General features: G+C 45.9%; 1 long non-coding RNA gene across 26 annotated transcripts in view; it reads right to left on the bottom strand.

Annotated features, from left to right (window-relative positions):
* Positions 1 to 24,742, bottom strand: part of LOC142434552 (uncharacterized) — a 68,917-nt gene that overhangs the window by 31,869 nt on the left and 12,306 nt on the right. For 21 of the 26 annotated variants that reach the window (XR_012781181.1, XR_012781160.1, XR_012781179.1 and 18 more), the window contains exons 4-6: positions 19,406 to 19,578; positions 12,528 to 12,694; positions 3,807 to 3,863 (exon numbers count right to left, since the gene is read on the bottom strand). This is a non-coding gene — a long non-coding RNA (uncharacterized LOC142434552). Of the gene's footprint in view, positions 1 to 3,806; positions 3,864 to 4,843; positions 4,920 to 12,527; positions 12,698 to 19,405; positions 19,579 to 24,742 lie in introns of all 26 variants that reach the window. The other 5 variants (XR_012781171.1, XR_012781164.1, XR_012781182.1 and 2 more) reach the window with 5 other exon arrangements.

The raw sequence follows: 24,742 nt of genomic DNA, 5'->3' as shown, positions 1-24,742 counted from the left end.
GAGCAAAAACATCCATCTGTACCACCTTGGGAGATAGATAGAGCCTATATGAATACCAGTTTGATTATATGTGTACATGTTTGTTTCTTGTAATAGTTTACCACATCTACTTCGGTAAGATGTCTATCAGAATTCGTGTTCATAGTCATCGTAATTTTCATCAATGCATGCAGATACTCAATCTTCTACGGTAGGGTTCCAGCTTTCTCAGGAAGTGAACATTCCCACCCCATGATTCCAGGGGTCTGTTAGGGACGCTACCAGGTTACAAGTCAGGGGCAGAAAACGTTAAGAATATGGTCCTTTTGTTCGCAGCAACACCTATTCCGGGCCTTGATGGTTGCCATGTCTCTTTTGGCTGCCCCATGGCTCCCTCTGGTCCCGAGCCTCTCAGTCACAGGGTCACAAAGTTCCTTGGGCACTGACAGATGCCCAAGAGACACCCCACTTTCAAGTTAGCTTCCTGCCGGCAGGCACTCAGTTTATTGGTTCCAATACTAGGCCTCCTGGCTTTACCTCAGGGTCTAGGTGTCGCTCCTCCGCTGCCTCAAGGTCTCAGTGCTGCAGCCTGTGGTGCACGCGAGGATGTCACATGGACCCCACTGATAGCTCCTTACTTGATGCTGATCGCATTCGATACTCCTGCTTCTGAGAACAATCTCTCTTACACTCACTGGATGGCAAAACTGATCAACATCTCCAAATTAGGATCCTCTACACCCTACCTGCATGCGCTCGCCCAGTCATTTGGTGGAAGTTACAAAGATTATGGCGAGAAGAGCCATGCCGTGTAATTTTACTTTACCCCAACATTTAAATATTACTTTTTAAAAATTAAAAACAAAATTATGGGGAAGGTAGTTGGGTGAATAAAAGAAGGTCTTTGGGTGGTGATTCAGAATTCAATTTACCATGAGACTATCGGTGCCATGTAAATATCAGATGAGGGCCTGGTTCAGGAGGGAAGATGAATTAGTATGAGAAGTGGATATATGATGTTTAAGGTCAAATACCTTACAGAAGTGAAATAATAAGCTTGGGGTTCACCTGCACATAGAGAAATGGAAATCAGAGAAATGGAATTCAGTTGTGGATCCAAGGTGGATATTGCTCCCCTACTCCCAGATCCAAGCAACCTGGCAGGCTGGGGTTTATTTGTGAAAGTCTGCTTGTGTTGCTCTCATGCCAGCTCTGAAAGTGGCACGGTGAGTCCTCAGGGTCCTCTGAGGCACACCCAACTATCCTTTGTACAATCACACGCATTAACTTGAAGTTGAAACTAGTGGGGATGGAGATCTTGTTTACAATCCTTCTGCCTAAGGGCGCTATTGATTCACATAGCTCAGCTCCAGCCTGTCCTCCTAGAGGCTGCCACCACCCTTTCGAGAGTAAGAAACACAAAAGCAAGACCCAGTAGTCAACTAAGCTATCAAACAGTATTTAATGTCTTGGGAAAAAAGTATCCATTTTTGTGTGTTCTTGACTGCTTTACAAATCGAGAGATTATTGACTGGTAGTTAGAGATGGACATAAGGGGACTTACAAAAGTTCATAGAGAAATGGAACTGAAAATTAATGGAGTCTTCCCAGAGACTTTTTCAGCTGTCCTCCTGTGCAGTGGTGGGATTCAAATAATCTGACAACTGGTTCGCTGCCCTAAGGACCATTTTAAGTATTTAAAAAATGATATACCCCCTCACGCGCCACTGAAGGGTGGGGGAAAGCGAGCACAGTACAGCCCCTTAGAATAAGATGTTGCACAGGTACCAGCCAAAAGAGTAAGGAATGTGAATTTGTGACGGCTGTCAGCGACCCACCTTAGAATGCTGATTACAAGTCCATTTTAACAACTGGTTCGCAGAACTCAACAAAAAATTAGGGATCGGTTCTGCCAAATGGGTGTCAACTAGCTGAATCCTATCAAGCTCCTGTGTATACTTTACAGTGTTGATCTAGAGTGTCACTTTGACGACTAAGGCTCACCTGCACCAAGTCATGATATATATTTTTATACTTCCTATTCTGTTTATTAAGATCTATTTCTGGTTCCATGATATTTTTAATTATCTCCTAGGTATGGTTAAATTTGGACAATGAATAGGGAAGGCCAAAAAAGGATTGATTGACTTGAATTATGATGCGGGAGCATAATATTGAAAGTACCCTAAAGCGCCAGAAGAAGAGTCGCCTCAGTCTTGGAAGAAGTCCAGCCAGAGTGCTCCGTTAGACGGGAGGACCTCTCCTGTACCTCAGAAAGGAGCGTGTCAGTGAAACAGAGGAAGGCCCTCGAGGAGATGGATTCACACACTGGGTGCACCAATGGGCTCAAATGTAACAATTGTGAGGATGGCGCAGCACCCGTGGTTTGTTCTGTTGTATGTACTGTCGCTATTGAGTTAGAAATAACTCGAAGACATTTAAAAATAACAACCTATGTACATATGTGTGTAAGAACATCATGTATGTGCACATTTACATGTAGATATTTATGTTGTCGTGAAATCAAGGCAAGTGCCCTCTGCAAGGGGCATGTGTGTTAGTCTCTATACTGAATCTCTACACGAAGATTTGGTTGACATGTACACTCAAAGACCCACACAGACCTGTGCACACTGATTTTTCTTCTTAATCTAATCTGTCGTGTAAGTGAGAATGTGAATAGAGCCTCTTTCCATTCTAACTTGAACTTTTAAAATCTTACCGACAGGCCACTTTTATATGAATTTCAACTTTTTCCTCTTTTGACTAGTTCACATCTCCAATTCAAGGAAGTGGCCAAGTATTCCATCTATTTTTAAAAATCATTTTATGGGGGGCTCATACAACTCTTTTCACAATCCATACATACATCATTTGTGTCCAGCACAGTCGTCCATATGTTGCCATCTTCTTTCTCAAAACACCTGCTTTCTTCTTGAGCCTTTGGGATCAGCTGCTCATTTTTCTCCTCCCTCCCTGCTCCCCCCTCCCACTGAACAAGTATTCAATCTTAACAGAACCAGATCCTCTGAAACGCAAGGATACTTTCTCGATAATCTCCTTCCTTTGGTTAGCACAACTGTCAATTGGATGTGGACGCTCCCATATCCTTCCTGCTCCTTAAACTAACACACCTCTTGGGGGAAGCACAATTCAAGTCACTATGTTTTCAGACTGGTTTGTGAGGAGGTAAGACTTGAGAAGTACAGAGGTAAGTGTGTCTATTTACCATTTTCCCCGACAGTCTTTTCAAAGGTTCCACATAATGCCAACAGTTTACCACTTCCTTAATGGTGTTTCTCAGGACCATGGCTCAGTGTGCTCACCTCGGGAGATTTCAAAAGAAATCATGGGTGGAACAGGTAGGAGGGCTCGATCCAGAAAAGGTGGCTGAGGCCTCCAAGACCTGGATCTGCCCTAGGGTCTCCAATAGTCCCTCGCCACTGCAGGCTGCGGCGGCAGCTTCCCATAACAAAGGTGGGCAGTCAAATGGGCTTCACCCGGGAAATGGCATCAAAGCACTGCAGGCTACACTCGGGCCTCACACCCCACACCTCCCCGGGAAGTGTACACTCTTCAGCTCCCCACGCCTCATTGCGTTTCTAACATGGAGTTACACAGTCAAGCCATCACTCAAGCTCCCTTTGTCATATGCTGGAAGGCTACCTCATAATCCCCCGCCCTACACGAATCAATGCTGGGGGAGAGAGTGTCCTTCCTGAGGTTTGATCCAATACCAGAAGGTACTATAGTTGTTTAAGGACATGAACAATTCTGTGCATGCTCATTTTGAAATTACTGAATAGAAGAACAAAACGAGTTCTGACCTGGCTGCAGCGCGCCAACGGGATGGGAACAACAGCCAGCACCTGGGTATTCTTGTTCTGCCGAAAGAAAGAGATTTTTGCTTATGTTTCTTCCTTTTGAATTCTACTAATCAGATGTTGGCAGGCAAAAAGAAACGTGTTGGGCTATGTTCTACACAGAGGTACGAAGGTGCTACAGGTTTCTTTTAGAGCCTGGTAGTAATCTTTGACTTTGGAAGAATGTCTATTGATGGATCAATTGAACTTACAAAGCCAGGAAGAAACCAGCTTCTCCCCTTTCATCTGCACTTACAACAATTGATTTAAGTTGGCAGGCTGAAGTGGAGACTAATCAAATGTTTATTTAAGGTCACCCATCACCTACCCAAATTTCCACATGTACCCTTAGTTCTCCATCAAAACATTCTCCTGTGACAGTCAGTAAGAGCTAGAAATAGCAGGAGGTCCAATTCTCGCAACCAAGGCGACCACCAACATCCCGCCCATGTGGCTGCAGATCCTGACAAGCCTGCAGTCTGGGCTTATTTGTTGGCGAGTCTGGTTCTGTGGATTTCACACTAGCCTCGCAGGGCAAACTGTGAGTTTCCAGGATCTTCTGAGTGCCCCCCAACACCCAAACTACCTTTCCCAGTATCACAGGCTGCTGTGAAGGATGGAGAGTATACACACACACACACACACACACACAAAACCGTTGGGTGGCACTGTTGACTCTCACATATCAGCCACACCATTCCCGGGTAGCTCCCTGCACCCTTTCTTGCCCGAAAAATGTAAGCAAGGCCCAGTTGTTGTGCAATCTTCCAACAACACTTGCTAGGATGAGATGTAAGGAGATGTCTTCGCTTCCTTTCTCCCCCTCAACAGTTTTTGGTTTCTTACCTAATTAATTAGATATATGTATGTGTATACACACTGGCTTCCAAACATTCGCAGAGAAAACAGAATTAAAAGATAATGGAATGTTTCCACAAACTTTTTGAAGCACCTTTATATATGTGAATACATAATTTAAAAAATACATTTTACATGCGTACTTATCTTTACATGTTGCAGTAGGTTATGCGTTGGACTGCAAACCACAGAGTCTTGAGTTCTAAAGAACCAGCCTCCCTGCAAGAGAAAAGTGAGGCTTTCTACTGCCATAAAGATGATCGATTTCAGACATCCACAGGGGGAGTTCTACCCTGCCCTGGAGGGTCGCTATGGTTGGAATCAACCTGAGAGCTGTAAGTTTGGTTTGGGGTACAAATATTTATATGATGTGCCTAAGTCATAATTTCTTGTAAATATGTGCCCGATTGTTCTTCTGAGTGTATACAGTTCTCCTTGAGAAGAAGTGTATTTTTCACTTGCTTAAATCAAAAGAAATACCGCGGCGTCTTATTACTTCGGCTTCACTGACATTTCTAGACTCATTGAGCACCTTTGTGGAGGGCAAGGACTCAGCAGACCTGGCCCTGGGAAAGCTGATGGCATTACATGTGGCAGATCAGAGGGCAGTGTGAGTAATAAATATAGCCATTGGTTGTCCCAGATCCATGGATGAAAGGGAGAACTCAGTAGAGTTCCCCAGGCAAGCCACCTCTCTAAGTGACATTCAGTTTCTACTGTAAAGTTCTCTATGAAGGTAATACACATTCACTGCCCAGACACACACAGACACAGAAACACAGAGAATTGGTATGGTTGTCCGGCATAGTATTCATGTGTCCCTGTGCCTAGAGCCTCACCGCCGCCGCCACCAAAACAACAACAACACAGAAAAAGCCCTCCATTACCAGGACCACCTCGCAGCCTCTACCTCTCTTTTCTACACCTTATCCCAAATCTCCTTAAGCGGAGAAAAAGATTATGTTTCACTCTGTGTGCTTCCAATAGTGCTTACACATTGATCCAACGCCTCAACAAAGACTGGTTCTGAAGGAGAACAGTGCACACTTTCATCGGAGAAGCATGCACACTTCTCTGACTGGGTGTGAGAGAGACGAATGCCATCAAGACATTAGTTTCGTCACTAGCCTTGTCACTGGATGTCTGCAGGCACAATGTGAAACCAATTAGGTTGAGTCTGGTCTGTTTTTAATCCACCACTTGTCTTTCAGTTTGTCGGAGTGGTGGCTTGTGTGTCGACAGTACCATGGACTGCTACAGGAGTACACAGATCTGACATAGAAAAAGCAGGGCCACCGTGCTCAACCTTAGAGGAAGGGTGGCAAGACTTCATCTTACATCCTTTGGACATGCTGTCAGGAGAGACCGGTCCCTAGAGAAGGACATCATGCTTGGGAAAGCGGAGGGCAGGGAAAAGAGGAAGACAAGTTGGAGCGACACAGTGACTGCAACCATGGGCTGAGGCATAGGAACAAATTGTGAGGATGGCGCAGAACCTTTGCAACTGGCAGTATTTCTTTCTGTTGTGCATAGGGGTGCTGAGTTGAAGCCTACTTGAGGGCACCTGCCGACAGCATGTTCTAAATCAGTAGAGAAGGGGGCTACAAGGTTGCCTTAGGAGCCTGGCAGAAATGCTTGGGTCTTGAAAGAATGCCTGCTGTTGGGTCTGCTGAACAAGCAAACACTCAGGAAGAAAACACTCCCGTTCACGTTTCATCAGCACACACAGAAATGGCTTTATGCTATGATCAAATGTGTTAAGTGTTGGGGAATGTTGTATACACACATATGTCTGTATATTTTATGTATTTATACATGCATGCATGCATACATACATACATAGATATATTTTTATATCCTACCTACCCGAATTTTTATATACATGTTCTCCTTCAAAGCTAGAATTGCCACAAATCCCTTTTCTCACAAACAAGGTGGCAGGCAAGGTCACACCCCCACCTCTCCAAAAGTTGTAGCAACTCAAGAGTCTCAGCTTTATTTGTCAGTGAGCCTGGTTCCGTGGTTTTCATACCCACAGATGGCACAATGAGATTTCAATGTCCACTGAATTCCTCCCAAGTAAACCACACTATCACAGGGCACAAGTTGAGTTACAAGTATGGTGGACTTGGGCCCATGCTCAAAAACCTTCCACTTGATGGCACTCTTGATTCACAAATATGAGCCAACCCCTTACTCCTGGCTACTCCCTCTGCCTTTTCATGATCGAAAAAACTATAACCAGGATCAAACGTTTAAGTGGAATTTTGTTGCCTTGAATTATAGGGGGAAGTGTTCTTTAGTTTTCTTATTGGATTTTATTTTTATGGTTTTCTAGGCTGTAATCTATTTTAATGTTTTTTTATTGCTATGCAGCACATGCATTATTAATAAACATACAAATATAAACGCGATTTTAAAATAATCATCTTTTAAAAAATACAATATCTTATGTACATTTTTAAGATTTACATAGTCATAAACATTTTTCCCTAACAGTTTTACTAGCCCTTCATTCTCATGTCATACAAGTCAATAATCCAATCATACCAAGAAAATTTGTAATAATTATAACCACATTCAATTATAGAACATTTTCTTCCTTGGACTAATTAAAAATCATTTAATACTACAACGCTTATCACAATACATCCATCATCCATCGTCTTTATATTTACACACATATCTAAAAATCTCCTTGCGATCAAATGGATTCTAACTCACAGCGACCATATGGGACGGGGTACAATTGTCCTTGCAGGTTTCTGAGACTCTAAAACTTGAAGGCAGTGGAAAGCCTAATATTTCTCCTCTGCCTCCCTTGAGGAACAACCCCTCAATTAGGCCCCCCAGGAGTGGCTGGTGGTTTTGAACTGCTAAGCATTTGGTTTACAGCCTAACGTGTAACCACTACACAACCAGGACTCCTGAGTATGTGTGTCTGCCCATATGTGCGTGTGGGGGGGGGGAATTAAAAAAGTATATGGAAAAATGGAATTAAAATATAATGGAAAGTTTCCACTAACTTTTTAAAGCTTACTCATACATATGTATGAATGTACATACATTTGTTCTTGTATACTTACATAAACTACGTCTAGTCTCTAAGATTTAATTATTCCTGTATGTATGTACCTGAGCATCAAGAAATCGAAACCTACAGACAGATTGTAGACTCCAACAGAAACAGGGCACATATTCCTGGGAGAGAAGAGAGGGCAGGAGCGTATGGGTGTCTTGGTCTATGTGTGTGGCTTCTACACAGCTGTGGTAATGAGAGGAACCCTGGTAGTGCAGCAGTAAAGCACTCAACGGCTAGCTGGAAGGTCTGTGGTCTAAACTCACCAGCTGCTCCGAGGGAGGAAAGACCTAGTGCTCTATTCCCGTGACGATTCCAATTCTACTCTGTCAGATCAGGTCGCTATGAGAGGGAAGATGTGTATGTCCCTATATGAATACATGCCTTGATCCATAAGCCATGCCCATGGAAGCAGCGGTCAAAAAGCAAGCAGTGCACTGCATTGGGTCAATCTGCACAAGACCTCTTTAAAGTGTGGAAAAGCAAGGATGCTACTTTAAGGTCTAAAGGGCTCCTAATCCACGCCATGATGTGTTCCATTACATTTTAAGGTTGGACATTGAATAAGGAAGACCGAAGGAGAATCGATGCATTGGAATTGTGGTGCTGGTAAAGAACATTGTGAGTGGTATGGATTGCCAAAAGAACAAACAGATCTGTCCTGGAAGAAGCACGGCAGGAACGTTGATTAGAGGCGAGAATGGCAAAGCTTCGTCTCACATACTGTTGGGCATGGCGTCAGGAGAGAACACTCCCTGGAAAAGAACATCATGCTTGGTAAAGTAGCGGTGTGCGGGGAAAAGAGGAAGACCTTGGTCAAGATGGAATGACCCAGGCGCTACATCAATGGTTCCAACAGAAGAACATGTGACAGGAGGGCACAGGACCGGAGAGTGCTTCTTTCTGTTGTGCACAGGTTGGCTATGAGCTGGAATCAACTCAGCCGCACGTAACAGTAGCAGCATGAGTGTACATGTGTCCATGAAGGTTTATCTTTATCATTGGCTGCACCTATCTCAGAATGCCACGGTTACATTCATCATGAATTCTGTCCACATATGCAGATACACACTCTTCTTGGGAATGATGTTTGCTCTCACAAGAGACAGTTGAGTACCTCAATCCAGTAGCCTGGCCTCTGAGAGCGGAAGCCATTATGGCATCAGGAGTTGTGACCAGTGACCGTGGCAGGTGTGCAGCTAGTGAGCGTCATGCACTGCCACCTCTTCTGGTCACATCAGCAGGCTAGTCATGTCATGTGATGCTCTCTGCATCCAGAGTGAGAGTGGTCAGGTTGAGTATGCTGAGACTTTTATGTAGGAAGAGAAGGTGCAGCTGCACAGTTTCTCCAGGAGCCTGGCAGAATCTCTGCACCCTTACAGAAGGCTTGGGGATGGGGTGGCTGAACATGGAAACACTTTGGAGGAAGTGAATTCCCTGTCACGCATTTCATTTGTAAATATAAAAACGGATTTCAGTAGCTGGTCTCACGTGGAGAAATGTTTGTTTCTTCACCGGGCCAAGTTCCACATACAAATATAAATTTTTTTCTCCATCAAAACTTTCCTTTACCTTTCAATGTCAGGTAGAAATAGCACATTTCCCATTTCTCTCAAACATGGCGGCCACCGAGGCCACACCCACACCTCTCTGAGATTCTGGCTAAACTGTCAGTCTGGGGCTCATTTGTCATGGAGTCTGGTTGTGGGGCTTTCTTGTCAGCTTGGAGGGTGGGATGGTAGGAAAGCATCCTCTGAATTCCCCCACTGAGTCCTCCTCCGGCCACAAGTCTTACCCTTACGTTGGAGCTAATGGGGATCTCGATCAAGAAGAAGCAGCTTCCGCTCCATGGCACTGTGGAGTCACAAACCCCAGCAGCCCTCCCCTCCCTGCCTCTCCCTCGGCCATTTTCTGGCTAAAAACAGGCTGACACAAAACCCAGAAGCCATCTAAGACGTAAAGTGGTGTTTAGTAGATTACACTGTGAGAGATAGTGTTCCTTTCGTTGTTCTTCCTGATAAGTTGCCTATATTTGTATGTATGTTTATAGTATATATATTTATGTACACTAGGGGTCTTCAAAAGTTACCAGAAAAAACAGAATTAAGAGAAAATGGAATTCTTCCACAGGGACTTTTTGAATGTTCCTCCAAAGAAATGTGTTAAAGCAATTTTGGACCAAGATGTCGTTTTGAAGACTACCTACATGGTGCCTAACCTGAGTCATGGTATTTTCAATTACCTCATGTTGGAGTGAAAGTTGGACCCTGAATGAGGAAGACCACAGAAATGATGCCTAGACAATGTTGAAGCATATTGAAAACACCATCAACTGCCAGCAGAAGAAACGTATTGGCTTTGGAAGAAGGACAGCCAGAATGTTCTTTAGAAGGGAAGACTTCCTCTCAGGAAGTTTGGAGAGTAGCAGATCAGAGAAAAAGGGGAAGATGTTCAAAGACATTGCTTAACATGGTGGTTCCAAGAATGGGCTCAAACATAACCACCATTGTGAGAGGATGGCACAGGTTCACTGTGAAATGGGGCTGACGGGAAGTGCTCTTAGACATATTACAAAATAGAAAGAGTACAAGAGGGTGACGGGTAAAAATGGGTAGGACAGGACAAACTATTGGGAGGTTAGATTAGTTGTTTACATTGCTAACTACAAAATGGTGATCTGAAATGTAGACCTCCACCTATTCATTCACAATAATGAAAAATGAGATGTTTCAACAACAAAGTAAAAACCTTTCAAAACAATTGTGAATAGGTCTGCAATGCCTTTGCTTGATAAGAAAGTAAAGACATTTAATAAAATGTCCTTTCATGAAAAAAAAAGCCGCCACCACCTGCGTGTACATGTATGGACATCAGTATGACATGTATGGACATAAGTATGCATACTTAGGTATTCTTACATCTACTTCTTTCCACCACCAGGGAGAGGCTTCTTTATTAACAGGTAGCCAGACTCGCACAAATGCAAGTTTCCCTCCCTGCTTAAATCCAGAGGGATGCCTTGGTGTCTCTCCTCAGGACTTCATTGGCTGTTTGGCATTCACTGAGGTGGCTGGCCCAGGGCAGCAACTCAGGCGCGCCAGTCCAGAGAGACTTGGCACTACGGCAACTGGACCCATTCCAGTGACCCTGACTTGTCAGAGGGTAATTTGGGTGATATTGTGGCTCACCTTTAGGCATGGCAGGTAGAGCAGTGTTGACCCTTTAGTGCCCCAGCTCGGTTGTGTGCAGATCAGGAGGAGGCCCAGTCGCGTCAAGGCCGTTAGTACTAGTCTCTGCTGTGAATGTGTACATGAAGGCTCAGCTGACCTACAGAGTCCCACACAGACACACACACGGTTTTGTTTGTTTGCACGATCCTTTAAATGTCATGTGGGTGATCATGTGAGAGGAGCCCCATCCCATTTCAAAGTTAACTTTCTTCACAACTTCACTGACAAGCCAATTGCAAGTGAATATCGATTTTTCTCCGCTTTGGGGATGTCCACACCTTCAAAAGGGGGAGGTACCAAGTATCAGATCACAAGAGAACCAGGTCCTCTTGTGGGAAGCACTCAGAGCCCATCTACTCTTCACATCAAGCATGCGCTCTCTGCCCTGGTCTGGCTGAGATCATGTTTTGCCCTGAAGCACATTCCTCCGGGAACTGCCCAGATACATATCCTGTGGAAGCCTGTCAAACCAGTATTCCCCCCAAACCCAGAAGAGCTCCAAAATTCAAACTAGGCAGCCAGGGAAAGTGCGATTGTGAGGTCCAACCCTCAACCAATGAGGAGTTGACACAGTCTCAGGGTGAGGCCCATTGGGGTGAAAACCCCCAGCAGACTGCCCGCCGCCCCGTGTGTTTACTGGTAACTCTGAATCCCACTAAGCTAAGCACCCTTCTGCAGAAGTAAAAATTTGCCTTGCTGAGAAACCCAGAGTTAATCAAGTTTCAATTGGCGACACCAAAGTGCTTTTCTGACCCTCTGAAGTGGAGTGCTAATGAACCAACAATCCTTTTCCTCAGAGAAGCCCCATTGTCACCTTGACGTGGACACTCACAGATCTTTCCTGCTCCTGGAACACATCCCCTTGAGGAATCACAATCCTCCAGTCACCGTGTTTTTAGACAGCTTTTCGTGGAGCAAAGGTTTGAAAATGCAGAGATGTTTCTGTCCCTTTACCCAATACCCTAGGTCCAGTAAGAACTGCTTACCACCTTCTCACTGGCCTTTCCGATGGCCATGGCCCAGTGTGTTCATGTCAAGGGAAATCCAGAGTGAAACAGGTGCAAAGGTCCAGCTCAGGGAAGAAGGCCAATAGCCTGCAACACTTTGATCTTCTCAAGGGTCTCCAACTGACCCTCCCACTGGCGGCCGGGAATGCCCCTTCCCAAGGTCTCAGGGAGATGGCCTCACCTGCCATTACGCTCCCTGCCCCTCTACACTAAGGTGTCCTCTGGCCATCTGCACAATAGGGTACACTCAGATCAGCTCCCCACTTCTCTATGAGTTTAAAATGTGGACTTACACAATAAGATCCTTTTGTCATGTGCTAGAAGACCACTTCTTAGTCCCCCAAGGTTCCTTTGTAAATATGAACCCATTTGAGAAGAAAAATCTTACTGACATTGGATCCAACACCAGAAATTACTGTCCTTCTTTAATTAAATGAGCCATGCTGTGCAACCTGGATCTGAAGGAAGCCCGATTAGAATTAGGAACTGATAGAAAAAAGAGAGTACCCACTGTGACTCCTGCGCCAAGAGGTGAGCAGTGTTGTCCTTCCTCTCTTTGTTTTCTAGTCTACTTCCATCAGCATGGAGACGCACACACCCAGGACACCACTGCAGTCAACCAGAGCTGGAGACAGAAGGCCACGTGCACGCAATCCAGCCAACAGGGATATTATTCGTCTGCTGACAGATAGAGAGGTGGTGTTAGGGTGCTACATCAAAATATAAGAACAATAGTACTCTTATTAAAGAAAACTTTTTTGATATGAAGTAAAAGCACTCAATTTGGGGGATTTACATAAATGCCAGAAGTCTTGATAAATAGGATCTTAAACAAACAGCCCTTGTGAAATCGCATGGCATGTTACTCAAAAAATCCTTTATGACACACGATTTGCCACAGAGTAAGTGACCCATCGCAGGGGCCTTTCTCTGAGTCTTACTTTAAAGCTGTACATGGAGGTTCGGCCACTGTGCACACTCATTGCCCCAGACACATACACACACACACGCGCGCACAGAGTTTTGTTATGTTAGGGTCACATTTACATCCATGTGGCACTGTGTACTGAGCCTCATCCCAATCAAAGAACACATCCACTGCCATTGTGTGAGGACCACCTGCAAGCCCGCTCCTCTCCCTTCTACACCTTGACCCAACCCGTCTTGGAAATGAGAAGATTTCCTTTTCCCCAGGTGCTTTCAATAGGGTTCACACATGAGGGTGATCCACATCCTAAGAAAGTTCCAGGATGGGTACATCTAGAGACAGGAACTGCATTAATGGTCCCTTGGGGATACGACACTGGAGGGGGAGGTGGGGGGGGGAGCTAGTGACAATGAGAACAAGACTGAAGAAACTGTTCTAAAAGTGAATGTGGTGATGATTGTACAACTCTTCTTGATGTGATTAAACTATCGAATTGTATGACGCGTAAATTAGAGGTCAATTAAACTGTTGAAAAGATACCTTAAGAAAGGAGCATGAAGTCAAATGAAAGCGGTGTATACTTTGGCACGAACACATGGGCGATGTACACGAGTGGAGGGAAGCTGGACTACTTCTCCAGGTGTAGAAAGCACTACATTTAGCATCGCACACTAGTATTGTTACCAGGTGTGTGCAGGCCCAAAGTGAATCCTGCTGGGCTGAGTAGACCCTGTAGATATGGCGAAGTTGGCCATAGAGTTTCTTTAGGCGCTTGGCAGAATTCCTTGCTGTTTCAAAGAAGGCAGGCTGAGGGAGGGCTGATCGTGCATGCATTCAAGAGGCCAGCAAGCTCAGGCTCATTTTATATCCCCACAAAGGCGAATGAACCTAAGTGGCCTTAACTTCGGCAGGGCTGTTGGAGAAATGTTTATTTCAGCTCTTCACCTCTTAAACTTACCTTTGCAAAATGTGTGATTTGGCACTCAATGTGGTTGGCTAAAAGCATAGTTCCAGAAAGAAAAAAAAAGAAAAGGCCACCATGGCAACAAAAGGCCACAGCGCATCCAGAGAGTAGTAGTCTGTGGTTTCCAGGTCCGGGCAGTCGGGGCCCATGTCTCAGGAAGCCTGGCTCTGCAGTTCTCACAATAGCTCTGGGAGTGGCCAGGTTGGCTATCAAGGTCCACAGAGTAACCCACAACCTTTCTTCCTAATGCCATAGCCCTTGACACTGAATACAACTGTCACGGAAAGGAAGCCACAGTAAATATATTTCCGCTTGATGGCAGTGTTGCCTCACAAAGGCCAGCATCCCAGTGCTCCTGGCAGCTCCATCCTCCCTTTGATCATTAAAAAAACCAAGCCAGGTGGGGCAGGAGGAGATAGTGGAACACAGCCTGGCCCACCAGGCCATGAGGAGGATGTTCCTGAGTAGAGCAGCCAGTCCACAGAGAGAACAACATGGCTGGCCCTACTATGAGACATGATGCCCCTCAGTGACTAAGGGCGATACAGGGGACAGCACCGGAGACACAGTGTTGGGAATTGCACCTGACCTGATCCCACCACACCGAGGCAAAGCACTGGGGGAGTGCAGCGGAACAGCAAGGGAATGGAGTGGCAAGGTCCCCAGGGAATGCTGAAAGTGGACTTTGGGGCCAGGGCGTGGTGCCCCAACAGACTGGACTAGAAAACGCTCCTAAGGGCCAGCAAATGATCCTTGAACGAACTACAAGCCCTTCTTTTGTGAAGTGTTTTGTTTTGTTCTTTGTCAGTGCTTTGTTTTTGTTGTTTTGTTGTCTGGTTGTATACCGTTGCTTTGTTTTCCTCTGTCTTGTTTTCCTGCATGTTAGTGTCTCCACAGGTCTGTCTGAATAGGACAGGCTGGATGAATTATCGGGAGGAAAAACAATGGGACAGACAGTTCTGGGGGGACAGACAGTTCCGGGTGGGGGAGGGGGAGGAGGGTAAGGAAGTGGTGTTAATAAACGCAGGGACAAGGGAACAACATGGGACCCAAAATGGTAGAGAGGGGGGAGTGGCAGGCCTGATGGGGAACGATCAAGGGTAAGGTTGTGTAGAGAAGAGGTATAGCTGTAGCCCAGGTGGGGACGGATATGGTAGTGGGGCAGGAGGAAAGTCAAGGGAGATGGAGGAAGGAGCTGGGAGTCAAGGGGCATTTATGGAGGTCTAGACAAAGACATGTACATGCAAACATATATGAGGATGGGGAAATAGATCTAAGTGTCTACATTTATAGGTTTAATATTAAGGTGGCAGAAGGACCTTGGGCCTCTACTCAAGCACTCCCTCAATGCATGAATACTTTCGTTTATTAAATTGGCACTCTATGATGCTCACTCTCCCGACACAACTGCTGAAGCCAAAGTGGGTGAACAAGTAAATGTGGTGAAGAAAGCTGATGGTGCCCGGCTATCAAAAGAGATAGTGACTGGGGTCTTAAAGGCTTGAAGATAAACAAGCAGCCATCTAGCTCAGAAGCAACAAAGCCCACATGGAAGAACACACCAGCCTGGGAGATCGAGTGGTCCCAAAACGATCAGTTATCAGGCATGAAAGAACAAAAAATCATCATATCATTGGCTGCACACCTCCATGATAGGATGGCTGAAGACAAATGGATGCATAAGGAAATATGGCGAAGAAAGCGGATGGTGCCCGGCTATCAAAAGAGATAGTGTCTGGGGTCCTAAAGGCTTGAAGGTGAACAAGCAGCCATCTAGCTCAGAAGCAAAAAAGCCAACATGGAAGAAGCACACCAGCCAGTGCGATCGCGAGGTGCCCAAGATAACAGGTATAAGACATCATACAAAAAAAAGGAATATATGTATGTGTGTATATATATATATATATATATGTATATATATATATATATAAAGCATATTGAATGAAGGGGGAAGTGCAGAGTGGAGACCCAAGGCCCAAGTGTCGGCCAATGGAGAACCCCTCACAGAGGGGTTTAGGAGAGGAGATGGGTTAATTAGGGTGCGAGGTAGTACCGATGAAGAACACAGCTTTCCCCCAGATCCTGGATGCTTCCTCCCCCCAACTACCATGATCTGAATTCTACCTTGCAGGGCTGGATATGGCAGAGATTGTACACTGGTGCATATGGGAGCTGGAGGCTCAGGGAATCCAGGGTGGACGATACCTTCAGGACAAAGGGTGTGAGGGGCGATGCTGGGAGAGTGGAGGGTGAGTGGGTTGGAAAGGGGGAACTGATTACAAGGATCCACATGTGACTTCCTCCCTGAGAGAGGGACGGCAGACAAGGGGGGGAAGGGAGACTCCGGATAGGGCAAGATATGACAAAATAACTATGTATAAATTACCAAGGGTACATGAGGGAGGGGGGAGCGGGGAGGGAGGGGAAAAAAAAGAGGACCTGATGCAAAGGGCTTAAGTGGAGAGCAAATGCTTTGAGAATGATTGGGGCAGGGAATGTATGGATGTGCTTTATACAATTGATGTATGTATATGTATGGATTGTGATAAGAGTTGTATGAGTCCCTAATAAAGTGTAAAAAAAAATAATAAAAAGAATACACGTGAAACAATCAATCCAGTGGACTAATGACCAGGGACCTCAGCCTGCAAAACATTTGAGTCCAGAAGAACTAAATCCGGTCCAGCTACTACTACTAACTGCACTGAAAGGCATTACATTAGAAAGTCCTGAGGAAAGTCTGGAACAAAACTTAAAATTATTTTTAAAAGCATAACTACTGATAAGAAGAGACAGGTGGAAGTCCAGAGATATGTCCTTCAATCAACCTTCAGGCATGGAAATGAATGCACCACTTTGGCTCAGTTTTCAGCCAAGCAACAGCTATCGCTATAATATGAACAGTAACACTAGGGAGATACGCATTCCTTTGCATAATCAACCATTTGACATCAAAAGAGCATTTACACTAGGTCACAGTTCAGAAGGGTCTGGAAAAGAGGAATGGAAATAGGAAATATAAGGAAGAAATAGGATAAATGCTGTTATCATGGGGATTACTATCAATGACATTAAACAAAATGAATGTGAATTGTTGAATGGAGAAATAAATTGATCTATAAACCTTCACCGATTCATCATAAAGATAATTTGTTAAAGCACACAATAAAAACAAACAAACAAAAAAACCAAGCCAGGCCTAGGAACCATCTAGGCTTGGAATCTGAGAAAAGATCCCTTGTTAAAGCACACAATAAAAAAAAAACAAACAAAAAAACCAAGCCAGGCCTAGGAACCATCTAGGCTTGGAATCTGAGAAAAGATCCCTTACTGCTGAAGTAAGGTCACTGGCAAGCCTGTTCCTCTGCCTTCTACACCTTGACCTGGCCTGTCTTAAAGTGGGGACGAGGTTCCATTTCACCTGCATGCTTTCCATAGGGTTTACCCAGTGACATTGCACCCCAATGAAGGAGCACAGGGCCCAATGCAAGCAGCGCTCCCTTTCCTGGGAGGCGGAGCAGGCCCTGGGAGACAAGCTCATGCAGCCCTCCACCTGGATGCAGAAGGTGCTTTACTTACTGCTCAGCGGGCCTTGACTCTGTCCTCCAGGGTGATGATAATTCAAGACTCAGGACAATGACCATGAATGGTGTTGTCACTTGATGTTTGCAGACACAACATGAAGCCAATAGGGCTGAGAGTATGTTCCATGGAAATGGAGAAGGGGGGTGTGGTCCGTGAAGAGACACTGATACCAAGGGCTCCAGTAGAAAGGAAATGTTTTGAAAAAGATGACGGCAACATGTGTACACATGAGCTGGCACAATGGATGTATAGACTGCTATAAGAGCTGCAAGAACCCTGAATAAGCTGAGTTGTGAAAAAGGAGAGCAGTGGAGAAGGTGGCACTGCGGAAAGCCCGCGTGCGGTGGAGCAGCTGAATGGGCACACAGTCAGGCAGAAACCAGCAATCTCATCCTCCTGTGAAAGGCACACGTCGACAAGTGCATGTAAGTGCCCGGCGGTAAGTGAGGATCACGGGAGAATGCTCCCTTGGGAAAATTACATACATGTGCATACGGGGATTTCCTGTCACACGTGCTGCCACGGCGGCAGGTGCCCTCTGCTTCATCTCTAGGGGAACGTCTACAGGGATGTAAGCGCGACGAAAACACGCTATGCCCCACAGACTGACAGACACACAGACTTGTTTGTTTTACAACCCGTCAAGTGCCATGTACGTGACGTGATCCTGGGATTTTGGCCTATCCCCTTTCACCAGGCACTTCCGTAACACCTGACAAGCCAGTTTCATGTGAATGTCCACTTCGTTCTCCTTCGAATTAAATCTAGGCTTCCAATACAACCTGGCAAGTGTGAGATTGTAGACAACAAGGTCCTCTGAGATAGAGAAGTTCCTGATCATCTCTTTCCTTTGGGAAACACAGTCGTCAACTTGACCAGGACCCTCCCAGATCTCTCCTGCTCCCGGAACACACACACATGCTTGAAGAATCACATGGCCTCCAGCCATTGTGTTTTCAGGTAGGTTGCTAAGGAGCTAACACTTGAACTCTGTGCCACTGAGCTGGTGCAAGCTCACGGCAACACTGCATCATAAGGTAGACCTGCCCCTCTCCATTCCTGAGACTGTCACTCTTTACGGGAGTAGAAAGCCACGTCGTTCTCCCAGGGAGCGGTTGGTGATTTTGAACTGCTGATCTTGTGACTAGGATAGTGTGCAGACATATCGCTTGACCCCTAGCCCCTTCCAAATTGCCTTGGACCCCAGTTTCTGGTCACCGCTTGTTAACATGTCAATACTGGTCCTGCTGAGAATCATGGCCCAGTGTGCCCAATTCAAGAGACATCAGGAGAAAGCCTGAGTGGATCACCTAGGAGGGCTCAGTCCAGAGAAGACCTAGGCCTTCAAAACATGGATCTCCTCAAGGGCTTCCAATTGCCTCGCCCCACTGGCCGTGCAGCTGGGAATGCTCCGTCCCAGAGGAAAAGCTCTTCTCTCCGGGAGAGCCTCAGAGCGCTTCCACCTACACAAACTTCTAGCTCTCTCCCCTTCTACCTCAGGGGGATTCTGATCATCTGAAAGACAGGGTATATACTCAGATCAGCTCCCCACTCCTCCATGGGTTTCTAATGTGGAGCTACAGAGTCCAAGACGTCACTCAAGGTCCTTGTCATGAGCTGGAAGCCCAATTCCTAGTCCCCTCAATGTTCCTGTGCTGCATGAAGCAAGGTTGGGAGACAACCCATCCTGAAGTTTGATACAAGAAATTGCTATAGTTACTTACTGTATATATTTCAATATAAACCGAACAAAATATCTGCCGAGGCACCCAATTTTAGGACAAGAAATGCTTAACACATGTGCTGAAAATCTTGGCGTATACTGAAGAACATACGGTAATCCAATCCTGCGTCCCCTGGTTTTGAAGCGAGCATGAAGAAAGCAGGGTTACAGAAAAAAAGGAGCACGCACCTGAGACTACACTGTAGAGGTATGAGCAGTGTTTGCCGTCCTCGTCTTTTCCAGTCCAGTGTCATCAGGACCAAGATGCCCCGACACCCAGGGATCTAGGGTAGTGAAGCCGAGTGATGGGGACGCCTAGCCATGTGCACGCAATCCAGCCAACAGGGACGTTGTTTACTCTCCTGCAACACAAAAATGTGTTGCTTTCCACCCCCTTTTTATTGCAACTAGATCAGGTATAAGAACAAGAATAATTCCAAAAATTAAACAGAATTTGATATGAACTTCAACTATTCATCTTTTGGATGTTATGCAAATGTAATCCCAGGTGTTTCATGAAATAATTTCTTAACAAAAATCTCCTGAGTAATCTGATGGTATCTGACCCCCAATATTAGAGTTGTGACAAGTACAATGATGTTAGAAGATTGTGGTAGATTCCTTGGTTCACCTCAAGAGGACCCAGAAAGTTACAGAGAGGTAGAGATCCATCAGATACAGATCCGCCACTCAGAAGACCCCAAAGAACCAGAGAAGAACACCCGGGATAAAGATACCTAAAGTGCCGCACCAGCAGGTGACTTCTCGGAGGGCCGTTCATTTTACAGTTTGTCTGTACAGCTCTGCTTGGCGCTACTGCCACTTTACACACTACGTCCCCAACACCCAGACAACCACGCGCACACACACACACGCACACACAAACACACATGTGTACACACAAAGACACGCACCGAGTTTTGTTCTGTTGTAGCAGACTACCATACGTTACTGTGGACACAGCCTGATCCCGAGCAGAGCAAGCATGCACTGCTATCCGATTAGGATCGTTGCCAGCCTCTTCTACCTTCTACACACTGGCCCAGAACTTAGGAGTGGGAACCAGGACTCCCTTTGCCCACATGCTTTCAAGCGGGCTCACACAGTGATAAAAGGCCTAAGCAAGGAGCACCGCACCAAGGGAAAATGGCTTTTAAGCCTCTCAGTCTGAGGGGGACCAGCTCTACTTATGACTAGCCCTGTCTTTGTTCTGCTGGAGACGTTCACTAGGAAAGAGGAGGCAGCTTTCTACTCGCAGAGAGAGTAGCAGTCTCAGAAATGCCCAGAAGCAGATTTACTCTGTCCTATAGGTTCGCAGGTTAGGAATTTGAATGTGGAAGGACTATGGCCAATTGCTCCTTAGAAGCAAGGATTTGAGATTGTACCTCAAATACTCTGAACTTGTTGGGAACCACCAGTACCTGAAGAACACCATGCTTGCTAAAGTAGAGGTCCCCTGGAAAAGCAGAAGAGGCTCCGTGAGGTGGGTTGACTACGTGGTTACAACAGTGAGCTCAACAGAGCACTGGTTGTGAGGAAGCAGCAACACTAGACAGTGTTTCACGTTGTACATATACGGTCCTTATGGGTAAGACCTGATGAGATGGCCCCCGCAAAACAAAAATAAATCAATGTAAAACCTGAAAGCAGGGTTCTTCGTCTGAAATTCATGTCTAGGTAGCCTGTGAAATTGTGTACAAAATCCACATAATTTACTGTGGAAGAGTTCTTAACCGTCATTGATTTTCAATTTAGTTTGTTTTTTATTACTAAATAGAGGTAAAGAATTCTTTGACTAGTCTATCTAATAGGGTTCTTATGAGTTTCAGTCAACAGAATGTCACGGAGTTTGATTTGGGTTTGGGATCAACTTTTAAAACATTCATGATTTTGACACAAATATTCCATTTCCAGGGCTCTGCACATCTTCATCCTGGAGAATAAAACTAATGTATATATAAAAGTTTCATTCTGCATTGATCTGAATAGTCAAAAAATTAGAACCTATCTGTTTATCGAGAAAATACTAATGTTTTCATAACTTCATACTTTAGAATACTAAGAGTTATGCAGAAAGTCGTGTAAGATGTATTGCTAAGTTGTTTTCCATGGGATGATTAATCAGGCATCTATGATGTGCTTAGTCAGTGTGTTTTGTGCTAGCAAAAAAAAGTGGTCAAGGGCTCTTCCGGTAGTTTTGTGATACTGCAAGCATAGATTTGATATATATATGCATGTATACTATGTAAAGAAAATATGTCGGGGCGGAGAACTAGCAGACATTCTACCATTTCAAGAGCTAGCATATGAGCAAAACCCAGTGGTATCCAAGAAGTTCCCGCTGCAATGAAGCACTGGCCATAAAATAAGGCTTCAGGGATTGATGGAATACCAACAGAATGTTTCGACACACTGCTGAAGCTCAGAAACACCAACTCATCTATGCCAGGAAATCTGGAAGACAGCTACTTGGCCAACGAATTGGAAGAGATCCATATCTGTACCCATTCCAAAGAAAGGTGTCCCGAAAGGATGCTCAAATTATAGAACTGTAGCACTGATGTCACATTCCAGGAAATTTTTGCTGATGATCATGCAACAATGATTGCAGGAATACATTGACAGCGAGCTGCTAGAGTTGAGGCTGGATTCAAAAGAGGACATGGACTAAGGGAGTATCGCGGCTGATGTCACATGAATCTTGCTGAGAGGTTTACCTGTGCTTCGCTGACTGTGCAAAGGCACTCTGCTGTGTGGATCATAACAAACTACGGATAGCCCTGAGGAGCAGGGGAACTCCAGAACACTTCATTGCACGCATGCAGACCCGGTGCATGGATCAAGAGGCAACCTGTGCACGCAGAAAAAGGGAGCGCCCCGTGGTGTAGAATTAGGAGACGTGTGTGTTACGGTTGTGTCCTCTCACCATATCCATATATATTCAATCCGAGCAAATCATGAGAGGAGCAGGATTACATAAGGAAGAATGGGGCATCAGGATTGGAGGAAAGCTTACTAACGACCTGTGACGTGCAGATGACTTCACTTTGCTTACTGGATGTGAGGAGGACTTGAAGCACTTGCTGATGAAGCTTAAAGATAGCAGCCTTCAATATGGAGAAGAACTCAATGTAAGGAAGACCAACGTCCTTACCAGTGAGCCAGTAGGTAACATCAGAATACATGGAGAAAAGGTTCAAGTTCGCAAGGGCTTCATCTTGCTTAGACGCAAAATCAGTGCTCATGGACACAGCAGTGCAAAGATGCAAAGATTTGCAAAGAAGCATTGCACTGGACGAATCTGCTGCAAAATCCATCTTTGGAGTGTTGGAGAGCAGTGAGGACACTTGGAGGACCAAGGCTGGGTGACTCCAGCCATGGTATTTTTGGAGAGCCCCCTTTGCATGTTGAGGTTGGTCAGTGTGTAAGGGAGACTGAGGAAGACTCGATGCATCTGAATGATAACGCTGCTAAAGAATACCGGATGTAGCACGGACTGCCAAAAAACAAATCGATCTGTCTTGGAAGAATGACGGGCAATGTCCTCCTGGGTGGCAAGCAGGATGACGTTTTGCCTCACACACTTTGGACAGGCCGTCAGGAGAGGCCAGGCCCTAGAAGGCTCCCATCCTTGGAACAAAGAGAAAGGCCTTGAACGAGATCAACAGACACGGGGACTGCACAATGAGCTGAAGCGCACGGAGGCTTGTGAATATGGTGCAAGGCCAGGCAGGGTTCCATTTAAATATGCAGAAGGTCGACGTGGGTCTGAACAGACTCGATGGCACCTAAAGCAACTGCAGCCAGAAGGCAGGGAGGTTGGGATCCTGGCTCCCATCCTGCCCATCACAGGCAGCCCACGTGGTGTCCATATTGGAGATTTATTTTGCAGGAGACCCCGATGGTGCCGCAAAGGCGAGCGCGCTCCGAAAAGGAGCTGCATTCTCAATCTCTACATGAAGGGTCGGACGGACGCGATAGTCCATGTGTGCAAGAGAGGCACTGTGACAACAGTTCCCAGGAAATCAGCCACTCGTCCTGCTGCACTCTGTAAGTCCACTTGATGGATAAGCCAAGACCTTGTCCAAGAACACCTACGCAAATACGGAAACAGGACAACAGAAATCTGAGTGCCTGATCACCTCGATTTCTGATAGAAATGTTCTACAAAGACATGTCACAAGACAGAGGCACTTGGGCGCACATACATGTACTCATAGTGGCAAACATATATATGAAGAGGCTTGTAAAGTTTTCTTCAGGAATATAATGAGAGTATAATGGAATCCATCCATGTACTTTTTCAAGTAGCCTGGTATTTCTTCCTCGCGTAGCACAAACAGTTTACAACCAGCCATTACAAAAGAGTCAAACAAACGAAAACTATTAAAGAAAAGCAGGGGAAAAAAAGTCTGGTGAGTAAATCCCTCCCCATGTCTTCTCTTCCGTCACTTCCTCAAACAGAATAAGCCACAAACTCTCCTTGCACAGTTCTACACAGGAACACCTGGGGCCGACCTAAATGGGGAAAGAATCTACAGCAACACCAGCAAGACGGCGCTTGGGGTCTATCTTACTGACATCACCTATCAAAGGAAAAAGGGTGTGTCCGAGGCACTTGGCGCATCTGGTCACCCCAAAGTAAAGGGAAAGTGGCAAGGCCAGGAACCCACATTGCCATGCCGACCAGGCCCACGAGAGCCATGGGTGACGTCCTCTGCGGCAGCCACCTTTGGGACGAAGCCAGTGTCCTAACCCTAAATAGGAACTGAAGACATTTTCAAGGACACGCTCAAATTGTGGTGAAGTTCCACTGGAGCTTGTGCTAGGGCAGTGCAGAACTGGAGCCAAGCTGAGCCTTAGCTTCTTGTGCCCGGCCTGTCCGGCGCCTTGACTATCTGCCTCATCCCACAGCCTGTGTCCCCAGCTTCCTGGACTGTGCTCACCACGTGTCTTGGTCTTAAGGGCTTTGGACATGGTGGGAACCTGTCCTTTCTCCTTCCCGTAACCTTGACTTTTCTCAACACTTAGGCCTTCCCAGAAGTAGGCAACAATCCATTGGTTTCACAAACAATTTCCACATGAAGGCAGAAAGTCGAGCACATCACATACTGAAAGCAACGTTTCCTCCTGGACCTCTTGCTCAGGCCTTTGCCTTAGAAAGAAAACACTACCAACATCAACTACGTTTGCCTCCCGAAGCGCTTCTTCCCTACGTGGGTGGTGGCCACAGTCCGAATCAGAGAGAAAGGCTGTCCCCCAGAGGACTCGCCTTTTTCCAGGCCCTGGCAGACATCCTTGATGAGTGGTGGGCGTAGGGGCAGGGCAGTGGGACTGACAACCAAGACAAGCCTCAAGGCACAGGGTTGGCCTTCTGGAGCTGAGGTGAGCCTGGGACTAGGACCTGGGGGCCAGCGGAGCATGAAAGGGAGCAGCCTCCTTTTTTATGGCACTCTTGGCTCCGATGACCTCCTGGGAAGCGACGGTCTGTAAATGCCACGTGCTGGGCCTCTGCCCTTCTAGACG

This window comes from Tenrec ecaudatus, chromosome X (assembly GCF_050624435.1).
Source record: "Tenrec ecaudatus isolate mTenEca1 chromosome X, mTenEca1.hap1, whole genome shotgun sequence".
Lineage (NCBI taxonomy): Eukaryota > Metazoa > Chordata > Mammalia > Afrosoricida > Tenrecidae > Tenrec > Tenrec ecaudatus.
Note: the sequence above shows the minus strand (reverse complement) of the source record. Positions and strands in the feature narration are given on the sequence as shown.